Source organism: Lissotriton vulgaris, chromosome 1_1, assembly GCF_964263255.1.
Source record: "Lissotriton vulgaris chromosome 1_1, aLisVul1.2, whole genome shotgun sequence".
Lineage (NCBI taxonomy): Eukaryota > Metazoa > Chordata > Amphibia > Caudata > Salamandridae > Lissotriton > Lissotriton vulgaris.
The window spans coordinates 244,367,990-244,395,164 of NC_141685.1; the positions used below are offsets into that span (position 1 = coordinate 244,367,990).

At 45.7% G+C, this 27,175-nt stretch overlaps 14 non-coding genes across 14 annotated transcripts; all 14 read right to left on the reverse strand.

Annotated features, from left to right (window-relative positions):
• Positions 1–4: 4 nt before the first annotated feature.
• On the reverse strand, positions 5–76 carry TRNAC-GCA (transfer RNA cysteine (anticodon GCA)). The gene has a single exon. It is a non-coding gene; the product is annotated as a tRNA-Cys (tRNA).
• A 1,012-nt stretch (positions 77–1,088) lies between these two features.
• TRNAC-GCA (transfer RNA cysteine (anticodon GCA)) lies at positions 1,089–1,160 on the reverse strand. The gene has a single exon. It is a non-coding gene; the product is annotated as a tRNA-Cys (tRNA).
• Positions 1,161–2,172: 1,012 nt separating this feature from the next.
• Positions 2,173–2,244, reverse strand: TRNAC-GCA (transfer RNA cysteine (anticodon GCA)). Its single transcript has one exon. It is a non-coding gene; the product is annotated as a tRNA-Cys (tRNA).
• Positions 2,245–10,197: 7,953 nt separating this feature from the next.
• TRNAC-GCA (transfer RNA cysteine (anticodon GCA)) lies at positions 10,198–10,269 on the reverse strand. Its single transcript has one exon. It is a non-coding gene; the product is annotated as a tRNA-Cys (tRNA).
• Positions 10,270–11,529: 1,260 nt separating this feature from the next.
• On the reverse strand, positions 11,530–11,601 carry TRNAC-GCA (transfer RNA cysteine (anticodon GCA)). Its single transcript has one exon. It is a non-coding gene; the product is annotated as a tRNA-Cys (tRNA).
• Positions 11,602–12,613: 1,012 nt separating this feature from the next.
• On the reverse strand, positions 12,614–12,685 carry TRNAC-GCA (transfer RNA cysteine (anticodon GCA)). The gene has a single exon. It is a non-coding gene; the product is annotated as a tRNA-Cys (tRNA).
• Positions 12,686–15,249: 2,564 nt separating this feature from the next.
• Positions 15,250–15,321, reverse strand: TRNAC-GCA (transfer RNA cysteine (anticodon GCA)). The gene has a single exon. It is a non-coding gene; the product is annotated as a tRNA-Cys (tRNA).
• A 1,016-nt stretch (positions 15,322–16,337) lies between these two features.
• On the reverse strand, positions 16,338–16,409 carry TRNAC-GCA (transfer RNA cysteine (anticodon GCA)). The gene has a single exon. It is a non-coding gene; the product is annotated as a tRNA-Cys (tRNA).
• Positions 16,410–17,421: 1,012 nt separating this feature from the next.
• TRNAC-GCA (transfer RNA cysteine (anticodon GCA)) lies at positions 17,422–17,493 on the reverse strand. The gene has a single exon. It is a non-coding gene; the product is annotated as a tRNA-Cys (tRNA).
• A 1,011-nt stretch (positions 17,494–18,504) lies between these two features.
• Positions 18,505–18,576, reverse strand: TRNAC-GCA (transfer RNA cysteine (anticodon GCA)). Its single transcript has one exon. It is a non-coding gene; the product is annotated as a tRNA-Cys (tRNA).
• A 1,012-nt stretch (positions 18,577–19,588) lies between these two features.
• TRNAC-GCA (transfer RNA cysteine (anticodon GCA)) lies at positions 19,589–19,660 on the reverse strand. Its single transcript has one exon. It is a non-coding gene; the product is annotated as a tRNA-Cys (tRNA).
• A 1,012-nt stretch (positions 19,661–20,672) lies between these two features.
• TRNAC-GCA (transfer RNA cysteine (anticodon GCA)) lies at positions 20,673–20,744 on the reverse strand. Its single transcript has one exon. It is a non-coding gene; the product is annotated as a tRNA-Cys (tRNA).
• Positions 20,745–23,309: 2,565 nt separating this feature from the next.
• Positions 23,310–23,381, reverse strand: TRNAC-GCA (transfer RNA cysteine (anticodon GCA)). Its single transcript has one exon. It is a non-coding gene; the product is annotated as a tRNA-Cys (tRNA).
• A 1,016-nt stretch (positions 23,382–24,397) lies between these two features.
• On the reverse strand, positions 24,398–24,469 carry TRNAC-GCA (transfer RNA cysteine (anticodon GCA)). The gene has a single exon. It is a non-coding gene; the product is annotated as a tRNA-Cys (tRNA).
• Between the last annotated feature and the right edge of the window lie 2,706 nt (positions 24,470–27,175).

Sequence of the window (27,175 nt, forward strand, 5' to 3'; positions counted from 1 at the left end):
TATGAGGGGACACCCGGATTTGAACCAGGGACCTCTTGATCTGCAGTCAAATGCTCTACCACTGAGCTATATCCCCAGCTGTCAGCCAAGATCAGAATGACAATATATCAGTACATCATGAAAGAGTGAGAGGATCATGCTAAGTTGTGCCGGAAAGTACAACCTTGAAACTGTGGAACTGTAGAAGGAGTTCTTAATATTATTTATTAAAGGAAAAATGGATCATTAAAAAAAATATATGTATTTGTTTGATTGGTATTTTATTTGAATAGGCAGTGGTACATAGGACCAATGCCTGCACTTAAAATGTTTGTTTTGAAACATTCTCAAAGGGGAAGAGGTTTTTACGGGATACCTTATTATTTCATGTTTGGTTACCACAATCACTCAGATGGTGATGAAGTATGATTGTTTTGGGCCACATTACGGTGGAAAAACATTTCTACATACCACTACAATTCGGTATTTGGAAGGTACACCCAAACACCCCTTTCACGGACCTTCGATTTAAAACATCAGAAAAAGCCACTTTGTGCTTGCAAATGGCCTGATTCTTCAGGCCAGCCTTCTTGCAACTGCAACAACGGTTCGTACATCTTGCACGTAGGCAGAGCATTTAAGGAGAAATTAAATAGTTCCTACGTTGCACAAAAATGAAGTGCTTCAAACAAGCACATACTTTGGATGCACAGGGAAAAGGTGGAATATATGTAAGACTGAGGACACAGGTGAAATGAGAAATAGACTGACTGCATCGCTGCACAGTATTCTAAGCCATTTCTTTAGTGCGATTCAAGAAAGCACCAAACAGTATAACAAATTTGTCAATTTATTTCATAGTCCATTCCCTTTCTCTTGTGCTGTAAAAGGAAGAGCCAAATTCCAAAATAGATCAATGATCTTTCAGAAATTTCCCAAAGGGAATACCAAGCCGAGTGTTAAAACTCCATTTACTCACAGGTTTTGAGCAGCAAACTCTGTAATGCTATTAAAGTGCAATATCCAAGGGAACACTGACTCTGTCAAAGATGATCCAAAAGGAATTGATGAAAAGTCCCAACTACAAACAACAGAATCAAAATAGTCTGAGGGGAGACCCGGATTTGAACCAGGGACCTCTTGATCTGCAGTCAAATGCTCTACCACTGAGCTGTTTCCCCAGCTTTTCAGTAAAATCAGAATGACATAATATCAGTACATCATGAAAGAGTGAGAGGATCATGCTAAGTTGTGCCGGAAAGTACAGGCTTGAAACTGTGGAACAGGAGAAGTAGTCCTTAATATTATTTATTAAAGTAAAACTGGATCACTTAAAAAACAGATTAATTTGTTTCATTGCTATTTTATTTGAATAGGCAGTGGTACATAAGACCAATGCCTCTACATACAATGACTGTTTTGAAACATTCTTAAAGGGGAAGAGGTTTTTACGTGACACATTATCATTTGATGATTGGTTACCACAATCACCGAGATGGTGGTGAAGTATGATTGTTTTTTGGCCAAATTACGGAGGAAAAACATTTCTACATACCACTACAATTCGGTATTTGGAAGGAACACCCAAACACCCCTTTCAAGTACCTTCGATTTAATACCTCAAAAAAAGCCACTTTGTGCTTGCAACTGGCCTGATTCTTCAGACCAGCCTTCTTGCAACTGCAACGAGGGTTTGAACATCTTGCACGTAGGCAGAGCTTTCAAGGAGAAATTAAATAGTTCCTACGTTGCACAAAAATGAAGTGCTTCAAACAAGCACATACTTTTAATGCACAGGGAGAAGCTGGAATATATGTAAGACTGAGGACACAGGTGAAATGAGAAATAGACTGACTGCATCGCTGCACAGTATTCTAAGCCATTTCTTTAGTGCGATTCAAGAGAGCACCAAACAGTATAACAAATTTGTCAATTTGTTTCATAGTCCATTCCCTTTCTTTAGTGCTGTAAAAGGAAGAGCCAAATTCCAAAATAGATCAATGATCTTTCAGAAATTTCCCAAAGGGAATACCAAGCCGAGTGTTAAAACTCCATTTACTCACAGGTTTTGAGCAGCAAACTATGTAATGCTATTAAAGTGCAATATCCAAGGGAACACTGACTCTGTCAAAGATGATCCAAAAGGAATTGATGAAAAGTCCCAACTACAAAAAACAGAATCAAAATAGTCTGAGGGGACACCCGGATTTGAACCAGGGACCTCTTGATCTGCAGTCAAATGCTCTACCACTGAGCTATATCCCCAGCTTTTCAGTAAAATCAGAATGACATAACATCAGTACATCATGAAAGAGTGAGAGGATCATGCTAAGTTGTGCCGGAAAGTACAGGCTTGAAACTGTGGAACAGGAGAAGTAGTAGTTAATATTATTTATTAAAGGAAAGCTGTATCATTTAAAAAACGGATTACTTTGTTTCATTGCTATTTTATTTGAATAGGCAGTGGTACATAAGACCAATGCCTCTACATACAATGATTGTTTTGAAACTTTTTTAAAGGGGAAGAGGTTTTTACGTGACACATTATCATTTGATGATTGGTTACCACAATCACCGAGATGGTGGTGAAGTATGATTGTTTTTTGGCCAAATTACGATGGAAAAACATTTCTACATACCACTACAATTCGGTATTTGGAAGGAACACCCAACACCCCTTTCAAGTACCTTCGATTTAATACATCAAAAAAAGCCACTTTGTGCTTGCAACTGGCCTGATTCTTCAGACCAGCCTTCTTGCAACTGCAACGAGGGTTTGTACATCTTGCACGTAGGCAGAGCTTTCAAGGAGAAATTAAATAGTTCCTAAGTTGCACAAAAATGAAGTGCTTCAAACAAACACATACTTTGTATGGACAGAGAAGAGATGGAATATATGTAAGACTGAGGACACAGGTGTAATGGAAAGGGGCGACCATTCGGTCCCCCCGAACGTATGGTGGAGTACCTCGATCCCCCCGGGAAGCCATCTTGGGCGGGAGGCGAGTCTCGGCTGGTATGCCCGAAGCGGCGTAGCCGGGGCGTGCCTTTTTCCCGCCCTAGAGTGGGCTGGCCTAGACACCGACGCGGCCGGCCACGCCCTCGGAGGCAGGCGGGGGCGGGTTCACGCCCACCCTGAAGACGGATAAAAGGAGCGGAAGCCAAGAAAGCATCCTCTTGTTCCTGTGCTCTGAAGCTGCACCTCCCCGCTGCACGTGAGCTCGAGACGGAACGAAGAGCCAATTTTGAGCGTTGTAATCTCTCTTTTTTCTTACAGATATCCCGTCTGAGAATGCCCAAGAAAGTCGGAAAGCGGGTCGGTACCGAGGAGATGCTCCGCATACTCATGAAGGAGATAGCCGATCTGAAGAAAAAGGTTGAGGCTAAGGACGGGGAGGGAGGACCGAAACGGCCTTTACAGGGAACAATCCCCGGTGGAAAAAGCAAGAGGCCCAGAAGGGGAGCACTTGGGGGAGAAACCCCGGTTCCCGAAACCCTACGAGAGGAGCCAACCCCGGTGCCGAAAGAGGGGAATCCAATCCCTGTGGTGGTCACCCCCGTGAACAGGGAGGATATGCCCCCCGAGTTAGCGGCACAATTGGCAGCGTGGTTGGGAAACGATAGCGAGGGCGCCACGGCTGACGACGCCCGGGCAGTAATGAGGCAACTGCGGGAATCTAGGGAGGCTGCGAAGGCGCCATCTTCTGTTTCCCCACAGGTTCCGGCGGCTGGAAGTATAGCAGGCCCAAGTTCGGCGACAAGCGTGGGGTCTACTTCAGGTAAGCGGCCATTGCCGATTGCGGGGGAGGGGTCTGTACCTTCTCGAAAGGAGAAGATTGCCCAGCACGTCCCACAAGAAATCAAGGAATTGATTTGGGTGGATAAATATGTAAACATGTTTTCATTGCTTACCGACCATTACGAGATCGAGCATGTGAAGAGTCAAAAGGAGCTCATGCATCCGAGTGTTTGGCGCGCAAAAATGGCCGCCTTTAAGGTCGACGAGACCATTGGTACTTGGGGCAGAGCGTGGGGCATTTTTACTTCCATCATGGGTGAGCGCAGGCCTGAGTTGTTGACCGAGTTACCCATTTATCAGTCGCGTATTATGGAGTATTCTGTGGCATATGGGGGCAATCAGTGGTTCTGCTATGATAATCTGTTTAGAAAAGCTAAAGAACACAACCCATTGTTGTCTTGGGATTGTTACGACTCCGTGTCTTGGCAAAAAATGGAGAGTACAGGGATGTTGAAGGTGCCATTGGTAGGGAGTAACGGGGGGGAATCCTCCCGCCAAAACTCTGGGACACCCTTTCGGATGGGTGCAGGTAACGAGTACCACTCGAAGCCGAGTGGCAACACAGGTAAAAGGGGGATCTGTTGGAATTTTAACAGAGGCAAATGTACCAGGCCCCAGGGGTCATGCAAATTCAGACATGAGTGTGGGGGGTGCGGGCAGCCATCCCATCCTGAGTCCATGTGCAGAGCCAAAACGGGTGATAACGGTGGTAAGGGAGGCGCCAAACAGGTCTAATATAGTCCGAGGGGCGCATTTACCGACCCCGATTGATACCATGGCAATGATTCCTTGGCTCAGCGAATACCCGGATCATGCTTCCGCTGGGGTGTTACGGAACGGGTTTTCATATGGTTTCCGCATCCCAGTGGGGGATTTTCAGGGGGTACCAAACTGTAAGAATCAAATGTCGGTCTTACAGCACACGGCGGTGGTGCAGGTAAAGATTGGGAAAGAGGTGACTCGAGGTCGTGTTGCCGGTCCATTCGATTTGCCACCGGTTGCTAACTTTGTGTGTTCTCCTCTAGGGGTGGTCCCCAAGAAGGACCCGGGTGAGTTTCGGCTGATACATAATTTGTCAGCCCCACGTGGTCTTTCCGTGAATGACGCGATAGACCCGGAAGTATGTTCGGTGCGGTACGCATCTTTCGATGAGGCCGTTGCCATGTTGAATCGCCTGGGGCCCGGGACGCTGATGGCCAAATCGGACATCGAGTCAGCGTTCCGGTTGCTCCCGGTACACCCAGACGATCAGCGTCTCCTTGGTTTTCAGTTTCAGGGTCGCTATTACATGGATAGATGCATGCCAATGGGATGCTCGATTTCATGTGCCTATTTCGAGAAGTTCAGTTGTTTTCTGCAGTGGGTATTCACGAGGAAGACAGGTTTTCAACATGTTATGCACTATCTCGATGACTTTCTGTTTTTGGGGGCAGCCGGGGATTCTGAGTGTGGACAGGCTTTACATGAATTTTGTGTTTTAATGAATCAATTCGGTGTGCCATTGGCGCCAGGTAAGACTGTGGGTCCCTCGACCTTGATCGAGTTTCTGGGGATCGAGCTCGACTCGGTGGAAGGTTGTTTTCGATTACCCAAGGAAAAAGTGTTAAAATTCAGGTTATCCCTTGAGACATGTATTCGTGCAACGAAAGTAAACCTGCATCAATTGCAACAGGTGGTGGGTCAGTTGAATTTTGCCCTAAGAGTACTGCCGATGGCGCGCCCTTTTTCCCGCTCGATTGCACAATCCATGGTCGGCTTGAAGGAAGGACATCATCGCACGAGACTCTCGGCAGAGGTTCGCCAGGACATGCGCATTTGGATTGCATTCCTGGCGGATTTCAATGGTCGAATTGTCTGGAACAAACCAGCGGTGTCTTCCGAGGAGTTGGGGCTTTGGACAGACTCGGCGGGGAGTATGGGTTTTGGCGCCATATTGGGTACACAATGGTCGGCTCAAAAATGGCCGTCATGGTGGCATGAGTGCGGGTTGACGAGTAACATTGCTTTTCTCGAACTGTTCCCTATTCTGGTGGCTTTGAAAACATGGCCAGAAGGGTTTAGGGATCACTCTGTGGTGTTCTGGTCTGATAACATGACCGTGGTTGAGTGTATCAATAGTCAGGCAGCACGATGCAAATTGATTCTGAGACTGCTCAAGGAAATTGTGTTGTTGTGCATGCAACTGAATGTACTGTTTAGGGCGCGACACGTGCCGGGGGTGATGAACCAAGCGGCTGATGCGCTTTCTCGTTTCCGTATGCAGGCCTTCTGGGGTTTTCTGCCCACAGCGGACCCGGTGGCGGCACCCTTTCCCGAAGCTCTCTGGTCTCTCGGTGCCCCGAACTACAAGACCTCGTGGGAGAGAGTTTAGCACCCAGGACGAGGAAGGCATATGAAGGGGCGTTCCGTTCCTATTGGGCCTTTTTGGGTACTGCCGGGGGGGAGCTTTGGGGTCAGGAAGAGTTTGTAGTGAGATTCCTGCTCTCTTTACATCAGGCAGGCAAGTCAGTAGCTACGGTCCAGAGGCATCGGGCCGCCATTTCCTTTATGGCAAGGGCTCATGGGATCCAGGACCTGACAGCGTCTTTTGTTGTGCAGAAAGCGCTACGTGGGTGGCAACGCCTTGAGGGTCGCAGAGTAGACGATAGGCACCCGATAGGTCTGGATAGGTTGGCCCTGTTATTGTCCGTGCTACCGGTAACATGTTCATCCCAGTACGAAGCAGTGTTGTTCCGAGCCGCATTTGCATTAGCATTCCATGGGGCTATGCGGGATCGAGCATCCCTAAGCGAATTAGTGGCAAAGAACAAGCAGGATACGATGGGGGGACTGTGCCGGGAACACATTCAGGTCAGGGAGGAGACAATGACGGTCTCGTTTGTCAGGGTGCAATCGGGGACTGCGTAATCATCCAGAGGATCCCCGGGTCTTCCATGTGCCCTGTTGTGTGCGTAGAGGAATATTTAGCGCAGAGGGTGGCAGCATGGGGGGGGACCTTGTTAAGACACGCTGACGCCACCCCACTGACGAGGTTTCAGTTTCAGCAGGTGCTTGCGATGTCGATTTCGGCCGCGGGCTTGAACCCCGGCGACTTTGGGACCCATTCCTTTCGGATAGGGGCTGCTACGGAGGCTACAGCCAGGGGTCTGAATGTTGAACAAGTAAAACGTGTGGGGCGTTGGTCCTCGAACTGTTATAAGAGGTATGTGCGGTTGCACATGTTGTGAAGCTGTAATGATGTACTCACGCTTCTTGTTTTTGTTTGGTTTTCAGTTGCGCAAGCCTACGAGGCGGGGCAGACTGTGCAGTCGACCCGACACCGGGGGGCCAGCGGTCAGACATTACCGGCTGTGAAAAAGGAGGTGTGGGTCGTGGGCCACTCATACGTGAGGCGTGCCGCGGACGTATTCAAAGCAGGTGACATGATTCACGTGGCTGGGGAATACGGGTACAGTGTGTCCTTCTACGGAAAGGGCGGGCTCTGTATTGACCAGTTTCGATCATTTTTCGAGGGTTTGTTAGGGCGGACGAGGTCACCGCCGTCTGTAGTCATAGTACATCTTGGGGGCAATGATTTGGTGACCACTGGTAGACGACTTCTTCTGGAGGCGATGCTTTCCACGGTAAGTTGGTTGGCGAGAAGAGTTCCAGGGTGCACAATTGCATGGTCCCATATGATCCCACGAAAAGTGTGGCGGGGGCTATTTCTGTTTCTGCTCTGAATCATTCAGTAAGGAAAATTAATAATAAAGTGAGTAGATTGTTCCGTTCAAGTACACTGCATTCTATTTCGCATGGTTGTATTAAAGGGGACAGTATGTATTCGGGGGATGGTGTTCATTTGTCCCGGATGGGGAACGAGTTACTCATAGGAGACCTGATAGCCTGGCTAAAGACTTTATGACATGACCTTTAGGCAGGAGTGTTGTGGGGGGTCCGGATAGCCGGTCAACTATCCGGCCTGTGGCGGTAAGGTCATGATCGGTGAGCAGTAATTCAAAGATCCCTATGAGGGGGCATCACCCATTACGGATGGGAGCGCGCGGGGGAGGTGGCCATATGGCCCCTCAACGGGGAGGCGGTCCTGTCTAAGGAGAGGCCGCCGGAAGGAAAGGAAAGGTGGTCAAGGCCCCTTCCTGGATAGGAGGGGCTACGGCCCCTCCTGGGGAATTTCCCGAGGCCAGGACATCTGCGACGGCAGATGGGTAAGTTGAGTGGGGTGTGGGAGCGGGTTTTACGCTACCTTTTAGACACCTCACACGAGTCCTCGAACGACCGTTAAATGGCGTCGAGTTTATTGGGGCCCCCGTCAAGTACAAAGGGAAATTGGTAGATGCACTTGAGGTACGCCTCTGTGCGGTCACTCCTCTCACAAGTGAGGGGGGTATTTCTGGTTTAGGGATCTGACACCGGTTACGACCTTGCCGTTGGCCCTTAACGTTAGGATGTACAATTTCAAGTCAAATGTTTTGTAGGATGTTAGTTCGGCTAGGAGAACCTTTGTATTAGAGATCTGTTAAGGTTAGCCAAACATCGTAATGTGGAAATGAAATTGTACATAATATGAAACTGTTATTTTTAATGTTTTAATTTTGTTTCATATTTTAAATAAATACGGCCGGGAAGGGTGACTCCCTTCCCGCCTTCCAAAAGTTCAAGAACGGTTTCCGGTTTCCCAATTCTTGGGGATTGTGTTGAGAGGGGGTGGCGGGTATCTCAGCCATATGGAAAGGGGCGACCATTCGGTCCCCCCGAACGTATGGTGGAGTACCTCGATCCCCCCGGGAAGCCATCTTGGGCGGGAGGCGAGTCTCGGCTGGTATGCCCGAAGCGGCGTAGCCGTGGCGCGCCTTTTTCCCGCCCTAGAGTGGGCTGGCCTAGACACCGACGCGGCCGGCCACGCCCTCGGAGGCAGGCGGGGGCGGGTTCACGCCCACCCTGAAGACGGATAAAAGGAGCAGAAGCCAAGAAAGCATCCTCTTGTTCCTGTGCTCTGAAGCTGCACCTCCCCGCTGCACGTGAGCTCGAGACGGAACGAAGAGCCAATTTTGACCCACCCACCAGCCCCTGAGGACAGCGATTCGTTGTGAATATAGTTGATATAGTATCTTTTGTTTTCTCTGTTTTCTTACAGGTTGTGATGATATCGTGAAATTTCTTAAGATGCAATAAAGATTGGTTATTTTCAGTATATTTCGCAAATAAAGTTTTGGAACAAGGATTGAGCAGTATTCACGCTTGGTAATAAGTGATGTTTGCTTTGTAATCTTAGTAACTTAGTTAGACTTGTCGTATTTATTTTGGTCGGGCGGTAAGGTCATGATCGGTGAGCAGTAATTCGAAGATCCCTATGAGGGGGCGTCACCCATTACGGATGGGAGCGCGCGGGGGAGGTGGCCAATTGGCCCCTCAACGGGGAGGCGGTCCTGTCTAAGGAGAGGCCGCCGGAAGGAAAGGAAAGGTGGTCAAGGCCCCTTCCTGGATAGGAGGGGCTACGGCCCCTCCTGGGGAATTTCCCGGGGCCAGGACATCTGCGACGGCAGATGGGTAAGTTGTGTGGGGTGCGGGAGGGGGTTTTACGCTACCTTTTAGACACCTCACACGAGTCCTCGAACGACCGTTAAATGGCGTCGAGTTTATTGGGGCCCCCGTCAAGTACAAAGGGAAATTGGTAGATGCACTTGAGGTACGCCTCTGTGCGGTCACTCCTCTCACAAGTGAGGGGGGTATTTCTGGTTTAGGGATCTGACACCGGTTACGACCTTGCCGTTGGCCCTTAACGTTAGGATGTACAATTTCAAGTCAAATGTTTTGTAGGATGTTAGTTCGGCTAGAAGAACCTTTGTATTAGAGATCTGTTAAGGTTAGCCAAACATCGTAATGTGGAAATGAAATTGTACATAATATGAAACTGTTATTTTTAATGTTTTAATTTTGTTTCATATTTTAAATAAATACGGCCGGGAAGGGTGACTCCCTTCCCGCCTTCCAAAAGTTCAAGAACGGTTTCCGGTTTCCCAATTCTTGGGGATTGTGTTGAGAGGGGGTGGCGGGTATCTCAGCCATATGAGAAATAGATTGATTGCATAGCTGCCCAGTATTCTAAGCCATTTCTTTAGTGCGATTCAAGAGAGCACCAAACAGTATAACAAATTTGTCAATTGGTTTCATAGTCCATTCCCTTTGTTTAGAGCTGTGAAAGGTAGAGCTGAATTCCAAAATAGATCAATGATGTTTCAGAAATTTCCCATAGGGAATACCAAGCCCAGTGTAAAAAATGCAGTTACTCACAAGTTTTAATCAGCACACTGTAATGGTATTAAAGTGTAACATCCAAGGGAACACTGACTCTGTCAAAGATGATCCAAATGGGATTCATGAAAATTCCCAACTACAAACAGCAGATTCAAAATAGTATGAGGGGACACCCGGATTTGAACCAGGGACCTCTTGATCTGCAGTCAAATGCTCTACCACTGAGCTATATCCCCAGCTGTCAGCCAAGATCAGAATGACAATATATCAGTACATCATGAAAGAGTGAGAGGATCATGCTAAGTTGTGCCGGAAAGTACAACCTTGAAACTGTGGAACTGTAGAAGGAGTTCTTAATATTATTTATTAAAGGAAAAATGGATCATTAAAAAAAATATATGTATTTGTTTGATTGGTATTTTATTTGAATAGGCAGTGGTACATAGGACCAATGCCTGCACTTAAAATGTTTGTTTTGAAACATTCTCAAAGGGGAAGAGGTTTTTACGGGATACCTTATTATTTCATGTTTGGTTACCACAATCACTCAGATGGTGATGAAGTATGATTGTTTTGGGCCACATTACGGTGGAAAAACATTTCTACATACCACTACAATTCGGTATTTGGAAGGTACACCCAAACACCCCTTTCACGGACCTTCGATTTAAAACATCAGAAAAAGCCACTTTGTGCTTGCAAATGGCCTGATTCTTCAGGCCAGCCTTCTTGCAACTGCAACAACGGTTCGTACATCTTGCACGTAGGCAGAGCATTCAAGGAGAAATTAAATAGTTCCTACGTTGCACAAAAATGAAGTGCTTCAAACAAGCACATACTTTGGATGCACAGGGAAAAGGTGGAATATATGTAAGACTGAGGACACAGGTGAAATGAGAAATAGACTGACTGCATCGCTGCACAGTATTCTAAGCCATTTCTTTAGTGCGATTCAAGAAAGCACCAAACAGTATAACAAATTTGTCAATTTATTTCATAGTCCATTCCCTTTCTCTTGTGCTGTAAAAGGAAGAGCCAAATTCCAAAATAGATCAATGATCTTTCAGAAAGTTCCCAAAGGGAACACCAAGCCGAGTGTTAAAACTGCATTTACTCACAGGTTTTGAGCAGCAAACTCTGTAACGCCCTCGCCGCCGTCCCCCGCATCCGAAGAGCGACTACAGGAGGAAGGTCCTTCTCCTACCTGGCCGCCAAGACCTGGAACTCCCTCCCGACCGACCTGCGCCTGACCCAAGACCACCTCTCCTTCAGGAAGAAGCTGAAGACCTGGCTGTTCGAGCAGTAGCGGCACCCCCCCCCCAGCGCCTTGAGACCCTACGGGTATGTAGCGCACTTTATAAGTGTCACTGATTGATTGATTGATTGATTAATGATATTAAAGTGCAATATCCAAGGGAACACTGACTCTGTCAAAGATGATCCAAAAGGAATTGATGAAAAGTCCCAACTACAAACAACAGAATCAAAATAGTCTGAGGGGACACCCGGATTTGAACCAGGGACCTCTTGATCTGCAGTCAAATGCTCTACCACTGAGCTATATCCCCAGCTTTTCAGTAAAATCAGAATGACATAATATCAGTACATCATGAAAGAGTGAGAGGATCATGCTAAGTTGTGCCGGAAAGTACAGGCTTGAAACTGTGGAACAGGAGAAGTAGTCCTTAATATTATTTATTAAAGTAAAACTGGCTCATTTAAAAAACAGATTAATATGTTTCATTGCTATTTTATTTGAATAGGCAGTGGTACATAAGACCAATGCCTCTACATACAATGACTGTTTTGAAACATTCTTAAAGGGGAAGAGGTTTTTACGTGACACATTATCATTTGATGATTGGTTACCACAATCACCGAGATGGTGGTGAAGTATGATTGTTTTTTGGCCAAATTACGGAGGAAAAACATTTCTACATACCACTACAATTCGGTATTTGGAAGGAACACCCAAACACCCCTTTCAAGTACCCTCGATTTAATACATCAAAAAAAGCCACTTTGTGCTTGCAACTGGCCCGATTCTTCAGACCAGCCTTCTTGCAACTGCAACGAGGGTTTGAACATCTTGCACGTAGGCAGAGCTTTCAAGGAGAAATTAAATAGTTCCTACGTTGCACAAAAATGAAGTGCTTCAAACAAGCACATACTTTTAATGCACAGGGAGAAGCTGGAATATATGTAAGACTGAGGACACAGGTGAAATGAGAAATAGACTGACTGCATCGCTGCACAGTATTCTAAGCCATTTCTTTAGTGCGATTCAAGAGAGCACCAAACAGTATAACAAATTTGTCAATTTGTTTCATAGTCCATTCCCTTTCTTTAGTGCTGTAAAAGGAAGAGCCAAATTCCAAAATAGATCAATGATCTTTCAGAAATTTCCCAACGGGAATACCAAGCCGAGTGTTAAAACTCCATTTACTCACAGGTTTTGAGCAGCAAACTATGTAATGCTATTAAAGTGCAATATCCAAGGGAACACTGACTCTGTCAAAGATGATCCAAAAGGAATTGATGAAAAGTCCCAACTACAAACAACAGAATCAAAATAGTCTGAGGGGACACCCGGATTTGAACCAGGGACCACTTGATCTGCAGGCAAATGCTCTACCACTGAGCTATATCCCCAGCTTTTCAGTAAAATCAGAATGACATAATATCAGTACATCATGAAAGAGTGAGAGGATCATGCTAAGTTGTGCCAGAAAGTACAGGCTTGAAACTGTGGAACAGGAGAAGTAGTAGTTAATATTATTTATTAAAGGAAAGCTGTATCATTTAAAAAACGGATTACTTTGTTTCATTGCTATTTTATTTGAATAGGCAGTGGTACATAAGACCAATGCCTCTACATACAATGATTGTTTTGAAACATTCTTAAAGGGGAAGAGGTTTTTACGTGACACATTATCATTTGATGATTGGTTACCACAATCACCGAGATGGTGGTGAAGTATGATTGTTTTTTGGCCAAATTACGATGGAAAAACATTTCTACATACCACTACAATTCGGTATTTGGAAGTCACACCCAAACACCCCTTTCAAGTACCTTTGATTTAATACATCAAAAAAAAGCCACTTTGTGCTTGCAACTGGCCTGATTCTTCAGACCAGCCTTCTTGCAACTGCAACGAGGGTTTGTACATCTTGCACGTAGGCAGAGCTTTCAAGGAGAAATTAAATAGTTCCTAAGTTGCACAAAAATGAAGTGCTTCAAACAAACACATACTTTGTATGGACAGAGAAGAGATGGAATATATGTAAGACTGAGGACACAGGTGTAATGAGAAATAGATTGATTGCATAGCTGCCCAGTATTCTAAGCCATTTCTTTAGTGCGATTCAAGAGAGCACCAAACAGTATAACAATTTTGTCAATTGGTTTCATAGTCCATTCCCTTTGTTTAGAGCTGTGAAAGGTAGAGCCGAATTCCAAAATAGATCAATGATGTTTCAGAAATTTCCCATAGGGAATACCAAGCCCAGTGTAAAAAATGCAGTTACTCACAAGTTTTAATCAGCAACACTGTAATGGTATTAAAGTGTAACATCCAAGGGAACACTGGCCCACATGCATCAAGCACTTTTTCATTCGCAAACGGTGCGATTCCTTAAAATCGGCCGTTTGCGAATGCAAAAGTGCTTTTTGGGATGCATGAAGCAATTTTAGAATTCGTAACATGTTTGCGAATTCTAAAATTGCGGGTGCTTTTAAGAAGTCGCAGATGTGCGATTTCTTAAAAGCAATGCATCATTATTTTAAAAAGTGAAAATTCGCAAATAGGGTGCCAAATTTACCGAGTGGTTGAACCACTCGGTAAATTTGGAAAAAGTGTTTAAAATGTTGAAAATGCTTTTTTTTCAACATTCGTGTTACGGACACACATGTCCTTAGGACATGTGTGTGTGCAACATGATGCGAAAAATACATTTCAGGGGTGCATGGGGGGGTCCTTTGGACCCCCCCCTGCACCCATGAAATTTTCTAAGTGCCACTCGCAATTTGCATTGACTCCTATGGACCTTTTGGCCCATAGGAATCAATGGGAATTGTTATGTTATGTTATGCGTTTTATTTGGCGCACAGATGCTCCAGCTAAGGAGCATCCTGGCGCCCGACAAGGCAGCTGCACAACACAACTAAACCAAAAGACACACATATAAAACAACTAAGGGAATAAAAAGGTTTTCACCGTGCGGCGAAAGGAAAGCAAATCTCTCATAGCGCGAATTGCCGGGGGCAGGGAGTTCCACAGGACCGCCGCGCGTACTCGGAACGAGCGTCCTCCAGCTCTACTCCGCTTGAAGCGCGGCACAACAGCCAGTTCTAAGTCCGCAGATCTTAGGAGTCGCGCTGGGGTGTAATTCGCAAGGAGGGCCATAAGGATCGTTGCTGGGGACCCCTTCAAAATTTTATAGGCGACGCAGAGGACCTTAAACTGGATCCGCTGGGCCACCGGAAGCCAGTGCAGTGACCGCAGGGTACTAGAGGTAGGACAGAATCTTGGGAGGCCTACCACCGCTCTGGCTGCGGCGTTCTGAATCCTTTGTAAGCGCCCGATCTCTGCCTGATTCAGACCAACCAGCAGGGAACTCGCATAATCCAGCCTGGAGATCACAGTGGCTTGGATCATGAGTTGCCTGGTGGGGGCATCGAAGAACTTAAGCACAGGACGAAGCCCGCGCAGGATGCCAAAGCAGCATGCTGCCGTGCGTTTGGTATGGCACACAAACGTAAGGGCAGGGTCCAGCCAGACCCCGAGGTTCTTAAGCTCGGCGACTGGGATGGGAACAGGACCCAGATCCCCAGGCCACCAACTCTCCCCCTACAGATCCGGCTGTCTGCCAAAAACCATGACCTCGGTCTTACTAGCGTTCAGCTGGAGACAATTAGACGTCATTCAGCTGGCGACCGCCCGCAGTCCTTGTTGAATTGCGAAAATTAACTTAAGAATTCGATATTTCTTTGGGATTCGGTAAAAATTGCGATTTTTACCGAATCACAAAGAAATACCGAAAAAAATGATGCATAGCATTTTGCACTTCTTAATTTGCGATTCCTTATTTTTCGCAAATTAAGAAATGCAAAATGACACAATGATGCATGTGGGCCACTGACTCTGTCAAAGATGATCCAAATGGGATTCATGAAAATTCCCAACTACAAACAGCAGATTCAAAATAGTATGAGGGGACACCCGGATTTGAACCAGGGACCTCTTGATCTGCAGTCAAATGCTCTACCACTGAGCTATATCCCCAGCTGTCAGCCAAGATCAGAATGACAATATATCAGTACATCATGAAAGAGTGAGAGGATCATGCTAAGTTGTGCCGGAAAGTACAACCTTGAAACTGTGGAACTGTAGAAGTAGTTCTTAATATTATTTATTAAAGGAAAAATGGATCATTAAAAAAAATATATGTATTTGTTTGATTGGTATTTTATTTGAATAGGCAGTGGTACATAGGACTAATGCCTGCACTTAAAATGTTTGTTTCGAAACATTCTCAAAGGGGAAGAGGTTTTTATGGGATACCTTATTGTTTCATGTTTGTTTACCATAATCACTCAGATGGTGATGAAGTATGATTGTTTTGGGCCACATTACGGTGGAAAAACATTTCTACATACCACTACAATTTGGTATTTGGAAGGTACACCCAAACACCCCTTTCACGGACCTTCGATTTAAAACATCAGAAAAAGCCACTCACTTTGTGCTTGCAAATGGCCTGATTCTTCAGGCCAGCCTTCTTGCAACTGCAACAACGGTTCGTACATCTTGCACGTAGGCAGAGCATTTAAGGAGAAATTAAATAGTTCCTACGTTGCACAAAAATGAAGTGCTTCAAACAAGCACATACTTTTAATGCACAGGGAAAAGGTGGAATATATGTAAGACTGAGGACACAGGTGAAATAAGAAATAGACTGACTGCATCGCTGCACAGTATTCTAAGCCATTTCTTTAGTGCGATTCAAGAGAGCACCAAACAGTATAACAAATTTGTCAATTTGTTTCATAGTCCATTCCCTTTCTTTAGTGCTGTAAAAGGAAGAGCCAAATTCCAAAATAGATCAATGATCTTTCAGAAATTTCCCAAAGGGAATACCAAGCCGAGTGTTAAAACTCCATTTACTCACAGGTTTTGAGCAGCAAACTATGTAATGCTATTAAAGTGCAATATCCAAGGGAACACTGACTCTGTCAAAGATGATCCAAAAGGAATTGATGAAAAGTCCCAACTACAAACAACAGAATCAAAATAGTCTGAGGGGACACCCGGATTTGAACCAGGGACCTCTTGATCTGCAGTCAAATGCTCTACCACTGAGCTATATCCCCAGCTTTTCAGTTAAATCAGAATGACATAATATCAGTACATCATGAAAGAGTGAGAGGATCATGCTAAGTTGTGCCGGAAAGTACAGGCTTGAAACTGTGGAACAGGAGAAGTATTCCTTAATATTATTTATTAAAGTAAAACTGGCTCATTTAAAAAACAGATTAATATGTTTCATTGCTATTTTATTTGAATAGGCAGTGGTACATAAGACCAATGCCTCTACATACAATGACTGTTTTGAAACATTCTTAAAGCGGAAGAGGTTTTTACGTGACACATTATCATTTGATGATTGGTTACCACAATCACCGAGATGGTGGTGAAGTATGATTGTTTTTTGGCCAAATTACGGAGGAAAAACATTTCTACATACCACTACAATTCGGTATTTGGAAGGAACACCCAAACACCCCTTTCTAGTACCTTCGATTTAATACATCAAAAAAAGCCACTTTGTGCTTGCAACTGGCCTGATTCTTCAGACCAGCCTTCTTGCAACTGCAACGAGGGTTTGAACATCTTGCACGTAGGCAGAGCTTTCAAGGAGAAATTAAATAGTTCCTACGTTGCACTAAAATGAAGTGCTTCAAACAAGCACATACTTTTAATGCACTGGGAGAAGCTGGAATATATGTAAGACTGAGGACACAGGTGAAATGAGAAATAGACTGACTGCATCGCTGCACAGTATTCTAAGCCATTTCTTTAGTGCGATTCAAGAGAGCACCAAACAGTATAACAAATTTGTCAATTTGTTTCATAGTCCATTCCCTTTCTTTAGTGCTGTAAAAGGAAGAGCCAAATTCCAAAATAGATCAATGATCTTTCAGAAATTTCCCAAAGGGAATACCAAGCCGAGTGTTAAAACTCCATTTACTCACAGGTTTTGAGCAGCAAACTATGTAATGCTATTAAAGTGCAATATCCAAGGGAACACTGACTCTGTCAAAGATGATCCAAAAGGAATTGATGAAAAGTCCCAACTTCAAACAACAGAATCAAAATAGTCTGAGGGGACACCCGGATTTGAACCAGGGACCTCTTGATCTGCAGTCAAATGCTCTACCACTGAGCTATATCCCCAGCTTTTCAGTTAAATCAGAATGACATAATATCAGTACATCATGAAAGAGTGAGAGGATCATGCTAAGTTGTGCCGGAAAGTACAGGCTTGAAACTGTGGAACAGGAGAAGTAGCAGTTAATATTATTTATTAAAGGAAAGCTGTATCATTTAAAAAACGGATTACTTTGTTTCATTGCTATTTTATTTGAATAGGCAGTGGTACATAAGACCAATGCCTCTACATACAATGATTGTTTTGAAACATTCTTAAAGGGGAAGAGGTTATTACGTGACACATTATCATTTGATGATTGGTTACCACAATCACCAAGATGGTGGTGAAGTATGATTGTTTTTTGGACAAATTACGATGGAAAAACATTTCTACATACCACTACAATTCGGTATTTGGAAGTAACACCCAAACACCCCTTTCAAGTACCTTTGATTTAATACATCCAAAAAAGCCACTTTGTGCTTGCAACTGGCCTGATTCTTCAGACCAGCCTTCTTGCAACTGCAACGAGGGTTTGTACATCTTGCACGTAGGCAGAGCTTTCAAGGAGAAATTAAATAGTTCCTAAGTTGCACAAAAATGAAGTGCTTCAAACAAACACATACTTTGTATGGACAGAGAAGAGATGGAATATATGTAAGACTGAGGACACAGGTGTAATGAGAAATAGATTGATTGCATAGCTGCCCAGTATTCTAAGCCATTTCTTTAGTGCGATTCAAGAGAGCACCAAACAGTATAACAAATTTGTCAATTGGTTTCATAGTCCATTCCCTTTGTTTAGAGCTGTGAAAGGTAGAGCCGAATTCCAAAATAGATCAATGATGTTTCAGAAATTTCCCATAGGGAATACCAAGCCCAGTGTAAAAAATGCAGTTACTCACAAGTTTTAATCAGCAACACTGTAATGGTATTAAAGTGTAACATCCAAGGGAACACTGACTCTGTCAAAGATGATCCAAATGGGATTCATGAAAATTCCCAACTACAAACAGAAGATTCAAAATAGTATGAGGGGACACCCGGATTTGAACCAGGGACCTCTTGATCTGCAGTCAAATGCTCTACCACTGAGCTATATCCCCAGCTGTCAGCCAAGATCAGAATGACAATATATCAGTACATCATGAAAGAGTGAGAGGATCATGCTAAGTTGTGCCGGAAAGTACAACCTTGAAACTGTGGAACTGTAGAAGTAGTTCTTAATATTATTTATTAAAGGAAAAATGGATCATTAAAAAAAATATATGTATTTGTTTGATTGGTATTTTATTTGAATAGGCAGTGGTACATAGGACCAATACCTGCACTTAAAATGTTTGTTTTGAAACATTCTCAAAGGGGAAGAGGTTTTTACGGGATACCTTATTGTTTCATGTTTGGTTACCACAATCACTCAGATGGTGATGAAGTATGATTGTTTTGGGCCACATTACGGTGGAAAAACATTTCTACATACCACTACAATTCGGTATTTGGAAGGTACACCCAAACACCCCTTTCACGGACCTTCGATTTAAAACATCAGAAAAAGCCACTTTGTGCTTGCAAATGGCCTGATTCTTCAGGCCAGCCTTCTTGCAACTGCAACAATGGTTCGTACATCTTGCACGTAGACAGAGCATTTAAGGAGAAATTAAATAGTTCCTATGTTGCACAAAAATGAAGTGCTTCAAACAAGCACATACTTTGGATGCACAGGGAAAAGGTGGAATATATGTAAGACTGAGGACACAGGTGAAATGAGAAATAAACTGACTGCATCGCTGCACAGTATTCTAAGCCATTTCTTTAGTGCGATTCAAGAAAGCACCAAACAGTATAACAAATTTGTCAATTTATTTCATAGTCCATTCCCTTTCTCTTGTGCTGTAAAAGGAATAGCCAAATTCCAAAATAGATCAATGATCTTTCAGAAAGTTCCCAAAGGGAACACCAAGCCGAGTGTTAAAACTGCATTTACTCACAGGTTTTGAGCAGCAAACTCTGTAATGATATTAAAGTGCAATATCCAAGGGAACACTGACTTTGTCAAAGATCATACAAAAGGAATTGATGAAAAGTCCCAACTACAAACAACAGAATCAAAATAGTCTGAGGGGACACCCGGATTTGTACCAGGGACCTCTTGATCTGCAGTCAAATGCTCTACCACTGAGCTATATCCCCAGCTTTTTAGTAAAATCAGAATGACATAATATCAGTACATCATGAAAGAGTGAGAGGATCATGCTAAGTTGTGCCGGAAAGTACAGGCTTGAAACTGTGGAACAGGAGAAGTAGTCCTTAATATTATTTATTAAAGTAAAACTGGCTCATTTAAAAAACAGATTAATTTGTTTCATTGCTATTTTATTTGAATAGGCTGTGGTACATAAGACCAATGCCTCTACATACAATGATTGTTTTGAAACATTCTTAACGCGGAAGAGGTTTTTACATGACACATTATCATTTGATGATTGGTTACCACAATCACCGAGATGGTGGTGAAGTATGAATGTTTTTTGGCCAAATTACGGAGGAAAAACATTTCTACATACCACTACAATTCGGTATTTGGAAGGAACACCCAAACACCTCTTTCAAGTACCTTCAATTTAATACATCAAAAAAAGCCACTTTGTGCTTGCAACTGGCCTGATTCTTCAGACCAGCCTTCTTGCAACTGCAACGAGGGTTTGTACATCTTGCACGTAGGCAGAGCTTTCAAGGAGAAATTAAATAGTTCCTACGTTGCACAAAAATGAAGTGCTTCAAACAAGCACATACTTTTAATGCACAGGGAAAAGGTGGAATATATGTAAGACTGAGGACACAGGTGAAATGAGAAATTGACTGACTGCATCGCTGCACAGTATTCTAAGCCATTTCTTTAGTGCGATTCAAGAAAGCATCAAACAGTATAACAAATTTGTCAATTTGTTTCATAGTCCATTCCCTTTCTTAAGTGCTGTAAAAGGAAGAGCCAAATTCCAAAATAGATCAATGATCTTTCAGAAATTTCCCAACGGGAATACCAAGCCGAGTGTTAAAACTCCATTTACTCACAGGTTTTGAGCAGCAAACTATGTAATGCTATTAAAGTGCAATATCCAAGGGAACACTGACTCTGTCAAAGATGAGCCAAAAGGAATTGATGAAAAGTCCCAACTACAAACAACAGAATCAAAATAGTCTGAGGGGACACCCGGATTTGAACCAGGGACCTCTTGATCTGCAGGCAAATGCTCTACCACTGAGCTATATCCCCAGCTTTTCAGTAAAATCAGAATGACATAATATCAGTACATCATGAAAGAGTGAGAGGATCATGCTAAGTTGTGCCAGAAAGTACAGGCTTGAAACTGTGGAACAGGAGAAGTAGTAGTTAATATTATTTATTAAAGGAAAGCTGTATCATTTAAAAAACGGATTACTTTGTTTCATTGCTATTTTATTTCAATAGGCAGTGGTACATAAGACCAATGCCTCTACATACAATGATTGTTTTGAAACATTCTTAAAGGGGAAGAGGTTTTTACGTGACACATTATCATTTGATGATTGGTTACCACAATCACCGAGATGGTGGTGAAGTATGATTGTTTTTTGGCCAAATTACGATGGAAAAACATTTCTACATACCACTACAATTCGGTATTTGGAAGTAACACCCAAACACCCCTTTCAAGTACCTTTGATTTAATACATCAAAAAAAAGCCACTTTGTGCTTGCAACTGGCCTGATTCTTCAGACCAGCCTTCTTGCAACTGCAACGAGGGTTTGTACATCTTGCACGTAGGCAGAGCTTTCAAGGAGAAATTAAATAGTTCCTAAGTTGCACAAAAAATGAAGTGCTTCAAACAAGCACATACTTTGGATGGACAGAGAAGAGACGGAATATATGTAAGACTGAGGACACAGGTGTAATGAGAAATAGATTGATTGCATAGCTGCCCAGTATTCTAAGCCATTTCTTTAGTGCGATTCAAGAGAGCACCAAACAGTATAACAAATTTGTCAATTGGTTTCATAGTCCATTCCCTTTGTTTAGAGCTGTGAAAGGTAGAGCCGAATTCCAAAAAAGATCAATGATGTTTCAGAAATTTCCCATAGGGAATACCAAGCCCAGTGTAAAAAATGCAGTTACTCACAAGTTTTAATCAGCAACACTGTAATGGTATTAAAGTGTAACATCCAAGGGAACACTGGCCCACATGCATCAAGCACTTTTTCATTCGCAAACGGTGCGATTCCTTAAAATCGGCCGTTTGCGAATGCAAAAGTGCTTTTTGGGATGCATGAAGCAATTTTAGAATTCGTAACATGCTTGCGAATTCTAAAATTGCGGGTGCTTTTAAGAAGTCGCAGATGTGCGATTTCTTAAAAGCAATGCATCATTATTTTAAAAAGTGAAAATTCGCAAATAGGATGCCAAATTTACCGAGTGGTTGAACCACTCGGTAAATTTGGAAAAAGTGTTTAAAATGTTGAAAATGCTTTTTTTTCAACATTCGTGTTACGGACACACATGTCCTTAGGACATGTGTGTGTGCAACATGATGCGAAAAATACATTTCAGGGGTGCATGGGGGGGTCCTTTGGACCCCCCCCTGCACCCATGAAATTTTCTAAGTGCCACTCGCAATTTGCATTGACTCCTATGGGCCTTTTGGCCCATAGGAATCAATGGGAATTGTTATGTTATGTTATGCGTTTTATTTGGCGCACAGATGCTCCAGCTAAGGAGCATCCTGGCGCCCGACAAGGCAGCTGCACAACACAACTAAACCAAAAGACACACATATAAAACAACTAAGGGAATAAAAAGGTTTTCACCGCGCGGCGAAAGGAAAGCAAATCTCTCATAGCGCGAATTGCCGGGGGCAGGGAGTTCCACAGGACCGCCGCGCGTACTCGGAACGAGCGTCCTCCAGCTCTACTCCGCTTGAAGCGCGGCACAACAGCCAGTTCTAAGTCCGCAGATCTTAGGAGTCGCGCTGGGGTGTAATTCGCAAGGAGGGCCATAAGGATCGTTGCTGGGGACCCCTTCAAAATTTTATAGGCGACGCAGAGGACCTTAAACTGGATCCGCTGGGCCACCGGAAGCCAGTGCAGTGACCGCAGGGTACTAGAGGTAGGACAGAATCTTGGGAGGCCTACCACCGCTCTGGCTGCGGCGTTCTGAATCCTTTGTAAGCGCCCGATCTCTGCCTGATTCAGACCAACCAGCAGGGAACTCGCATAATCCAGCCTGGAGATCACAGTGGCTTGGATCATGAGTTGCCTGGTGGGGGCATCGAAGAACTTAAGCACAGGACGAAGCCCGCGCAGGATGCCAAAGCAGCATGCTGCCGTGCGTTTGGTATGGCACACAAACGTAAGGGCAGGGTCCAGCCAGACCCCGAGGTTCTTAAGCTCGGCGACTGGGATGGGAACAGGACCCAGATCCCCAGGCCACCAACTCTCCCCCTACAGATCCGGCTGTCTGCCAAAAACCATGACCTCGGTCTTACTAGCGTTCAGCTGGAGACAATTAGACGTCATCCAGCTGGCGACCGCCCGCAGTCCTTGTTGAATTGCGAAAATTAACTTAAGAATTCGATATTTCTTTGGGATTCGGTAAATATTGCGATTTTTACCGAATCACAAAGAAATACCGAAAAAAATGATGCATAGCATTTTGCACTTCTTAATTTGCGATTCCTTATTTTTCGCAAATTAAGAAATGCAAAATGACACAATGATGCATGTGGGCCACTGACTCTGTCAAAGATGATCCAAATGGGATTCATGAAAATTCCCAACTACAAACAGCAGATTCAAAATAGTATGAGGGGACACCCGGATTTGAACCAGGGACCTCTTGATCTGCAGTCAAATGCTCTACCACTGAGCTATATCCCCAGCTGTCAGCCAAGATCAGAATGACAATATATCAGTACATCATGAAAGAGTGAGAGGATCATGCTAAGTTGTGCCGGAAAGTACAACCTTGAAACTGTGGAACTGTAGAAGTAGTTCTTAATATTATTTATTAAAGGAAAAATGGATCATTAAAAAAAATATATGTATTTGTTTGATTGGTATTTTATTTGAATAGGCAGTGGTACATAGGACTAATGCCTGCACTTAAAATGTTTGTTTCGAAACATTCTCAAAGGGGAAGAGGTTTTTACGGGATACCTTATTGTTTCATGTTTGTTTACCATAATCACTCAGATGGTGATGAAGTATGATTGTTTTGGGCCACATTACGGTGGAAAAACATTTCTACATACCACTACAATTTGGTATTTGGAAGGTACACCCAAACACCCCTTTCACGGACCTTCGATTTAAAACATCAGAAAAAGCCACTCACTTTGTGCTTGCAAATGGCCTGATTCTTCAGGCCAGCCTTCTTGCAACTGCAACAACGGTTCGTACATCTTGCACGTAGGCAGAGCATTTAAGGAGAAATTAAATAGTTCCTACGTTGCACAAAAATGAAGTGCTTCAAACAAGCACATACTTTTAATGCACAGGGAAAAGGTGGAATATATGTAAGACTGAGGACACAGGTGAAATAAGAAATAGACTGACTGCATCGCTGCACAGTATTCTAAGCCATTTCTTTAGTGCGATTCAAGAGAGCACCAAACAGTATAACAAATTTGTCAATTTGTTTCATAGTCCATTCCCTTTCTTTAGTGCTGTAAAAGGAAGAGCCAAATTCCAAAATAGATCAATGATCTTTCAGAAATTTCCCAAAGGGAATACCAAGCCGAGTGTTAAAACTCCATTTACTCACAGGTTTTGAGCAGCAAACTATGTAATGCTATTAAAGTGCAATATCCAAGGGAACACTGACTCTGTCAAAGATGATCCAAAAGGAATTGATGAAAAGTCCCAACTACAAACAACAGAATCAAAATAGTCTGAGGGGACACCCGGATTTGAACCAGGGACCTCTTGATCTGCAGTCAAATGCTCTACCACTGAGCTATATCCCCAGCTTTTCAGTTAAATCAGAATGACATAATATCAGTACATCATGAAAGAGTGAGAGGATAATGCTAAGTTGTGCCGGAAAGTACAGGCTTGAAACTGTGGAACAGGAGAAGTATTCCTTAATATTATTTATTAAAGTAAAACGGGATCATTTAAAAAACAGATTAATTTTTTAATTGCTATTTTATTTGAATAGGCCGTGGTACATAAGACCAATGCCTCTACGGGGCGTGGCTAAGCACGCAATGGCGGAGGACGCACTAGGGTAGAGCTCCGTGCTAAGCTCCCCTTCCCTGAGCCGTTTCTCCGCCACATTTAACACTAGCTGCCCGAAACTGCTGGCGGACCTTCCCGGAGCTCTCCTCGGCAATTTGGCCGACTTTTGTTTCGGGGCTCCGACGAGGCTGACCCCGACCTATCCTGCGGACCTCCTGCGGGATCCGCTGACGCCTGGCCGGCGGGACACCTACGGGAGGCCGAGGCTTGGGCCCAGCTCACAGGCCCCAACTGGTAGGCCACGCCACTCTGTCCGCGGCCCCCTGGCCGGCTGCTGCCGCACTGCAAGCAACCTCCGGTGGCCCGGCGATCGCCTTGACTCGCAGCAGGACTCCAGCGGAGGGCCCGGACCAAGCGGGAAGTGGGCCCCCAGCCCCCACATCGCGACCGTCGCGCGACTGCTGCCCTGTGAGCTGGCGGGCTCCTTGGACTACCTGAAGACACACCTGGGGCACATCTGGGGCAGGCGAGGCGTGGAGATCGACCCCGGAGCGGCGCCGGTGACGTGGCGGCCCCGACCAGCGGGGGCCCCTCTCCGAGACACTGTGCAGCCATCGGAGCCACCCGGTGAGTCCCTCCTGCGCCCAACAGCATAGAGGAGCCCACGCGGAGCGACAGCCTGGGCATTGCGGCCCCAAGACCCGCAGTACGGCAGACCGCCCCTCCCCTCGCCTGGTCGCCACACCACTGCCGGAGACAGGCTGACCGCCCCCCCCTGAGACGGAGACAAGCGACGGTGTGCTTCACGCCGGGCCCGCCTGCGGGGCCCCCTCACGGGGACAATCACTGCCTAAAGGTCAGCGAGGCACACGAGAGGCTGTGACCCGGGCCGAAACCGGTGGTCAGACCCGTTCGCGACGCCTGGACCCCTCGGACTCACACACAGTGCCGGCCCCCCTGGCCCCCACTACAACTGGGGCGGAGTGGCTGGGCCGCGATCCGCTAGCGCTCCGGAGGGCAACAGGCGCGGCCACAGACAGCCAGGGACGAGCACGGGCGAAGGAGGGGACAGGACCCCCCCGCCTGCGCCGAGGCCCCCACACAAGGCCACCCGCTGGAGGACCCCCCCCCCTAGGGGACAACAACGACGGCCTAACCTGAGGGACCAGCCAGCATTCGCGGGGCCCCAACCCAGGAGCGCAGCGCTTCAGGGGACACCGTCACAGGGGTAACGCCAGGGGCCGACCCTGCGGGACAGGCGCCACCCGCACATGTCCGGGGGAGTGCGGACCCGCACCGGGACTGGAGGGGCCCCGCCGAAGGGGAAGACGGACAGACAGGTACACAAAATGGCCGCCGAGCAACTGGCTGCGAGGCTTGACAGCGTGCTGGCAGCGGTGGAACGGATGGAGCAGTCCCTCCAGCAAACCAGAACCTCCCTGGAGTCCAAAATTGATGGGGTCGCAGTGGACCTGACCCTCCTGCGTGATGACCATAGGAAATTGTCCGACCGAACCAAGACCCTGGAAGGCGCAGTGAAGGAGATCGAGCCCAAGGTCACCCAGACTGACAGACACGTGCAGGACCTCCTGAACAGAGTGGAGTTCCTGGAGGACAGGGCTGAGGACGCGGAAGGGAGGGCGAGACGCAACAACATTAGACTTGTGGGGGTTCCGGAGAAATGGGAAGGGGCCCGCCCGGCCGAACATGTGGAAGAATGGCTGCGGACACTTTTGCCCGAAGGCTCGCTGTCACCGCACTTCGTCGTGGAGCGCGCACATCGGGTGCCAACGAGACCCTATACCACCGGCGCCAACCCGAGGCCGCTGCTCTTCAGAATACTGAACTATAGGGACAGAGACACGGTGCTGCGAGAGGCACGGCGATTGGGCGAGGTGCGCATAGACAACGCGTCAATCATGTTCTTCCCCGACTACACCATCCAGGTGCAGCGCCAGAGGCACGACTTCATGGCAGTGAAGAAGAGACTACGCACCGCGGGCCTCAAGTACTCCCTACTATTCCCCGCCAAGCTGAGAGTGGTGGCGGGAGATAGCACTTACTTCTTCAACACACCCGAGGAGGCCGACGAGTGGCTGGACGGAGGCACGGACACGGCACCGAAACACTCTCGCGGAGGCGAGACGAGGACCAGGCCGCGAGCACCGCGACGACGCCGCAGGCACAGGACCCAACAGTCCCAACGCGCGGAGGAGGGGGCGGGACTCTCCCCCACACTGGACCAGATGCTCCGAGAACAACGTGATGCACTGCAGAAGGTCTCCCAAATAAGCAACTCATCCTCCCATGAGACGACCCAGGAGGACGGCCAATAGCCGGTACCTAGCGACGACGACGAGGCCATATACGGGATCCCGAACTCACAGATCTCGATGGAACTGCCCATCGTCACGCCGCAAACCTCAGACCTGATCCACTGACCCAACGGGGGATGTCTGCATTGGCCTTGCCATGACGAGGGAAGGGTTGGC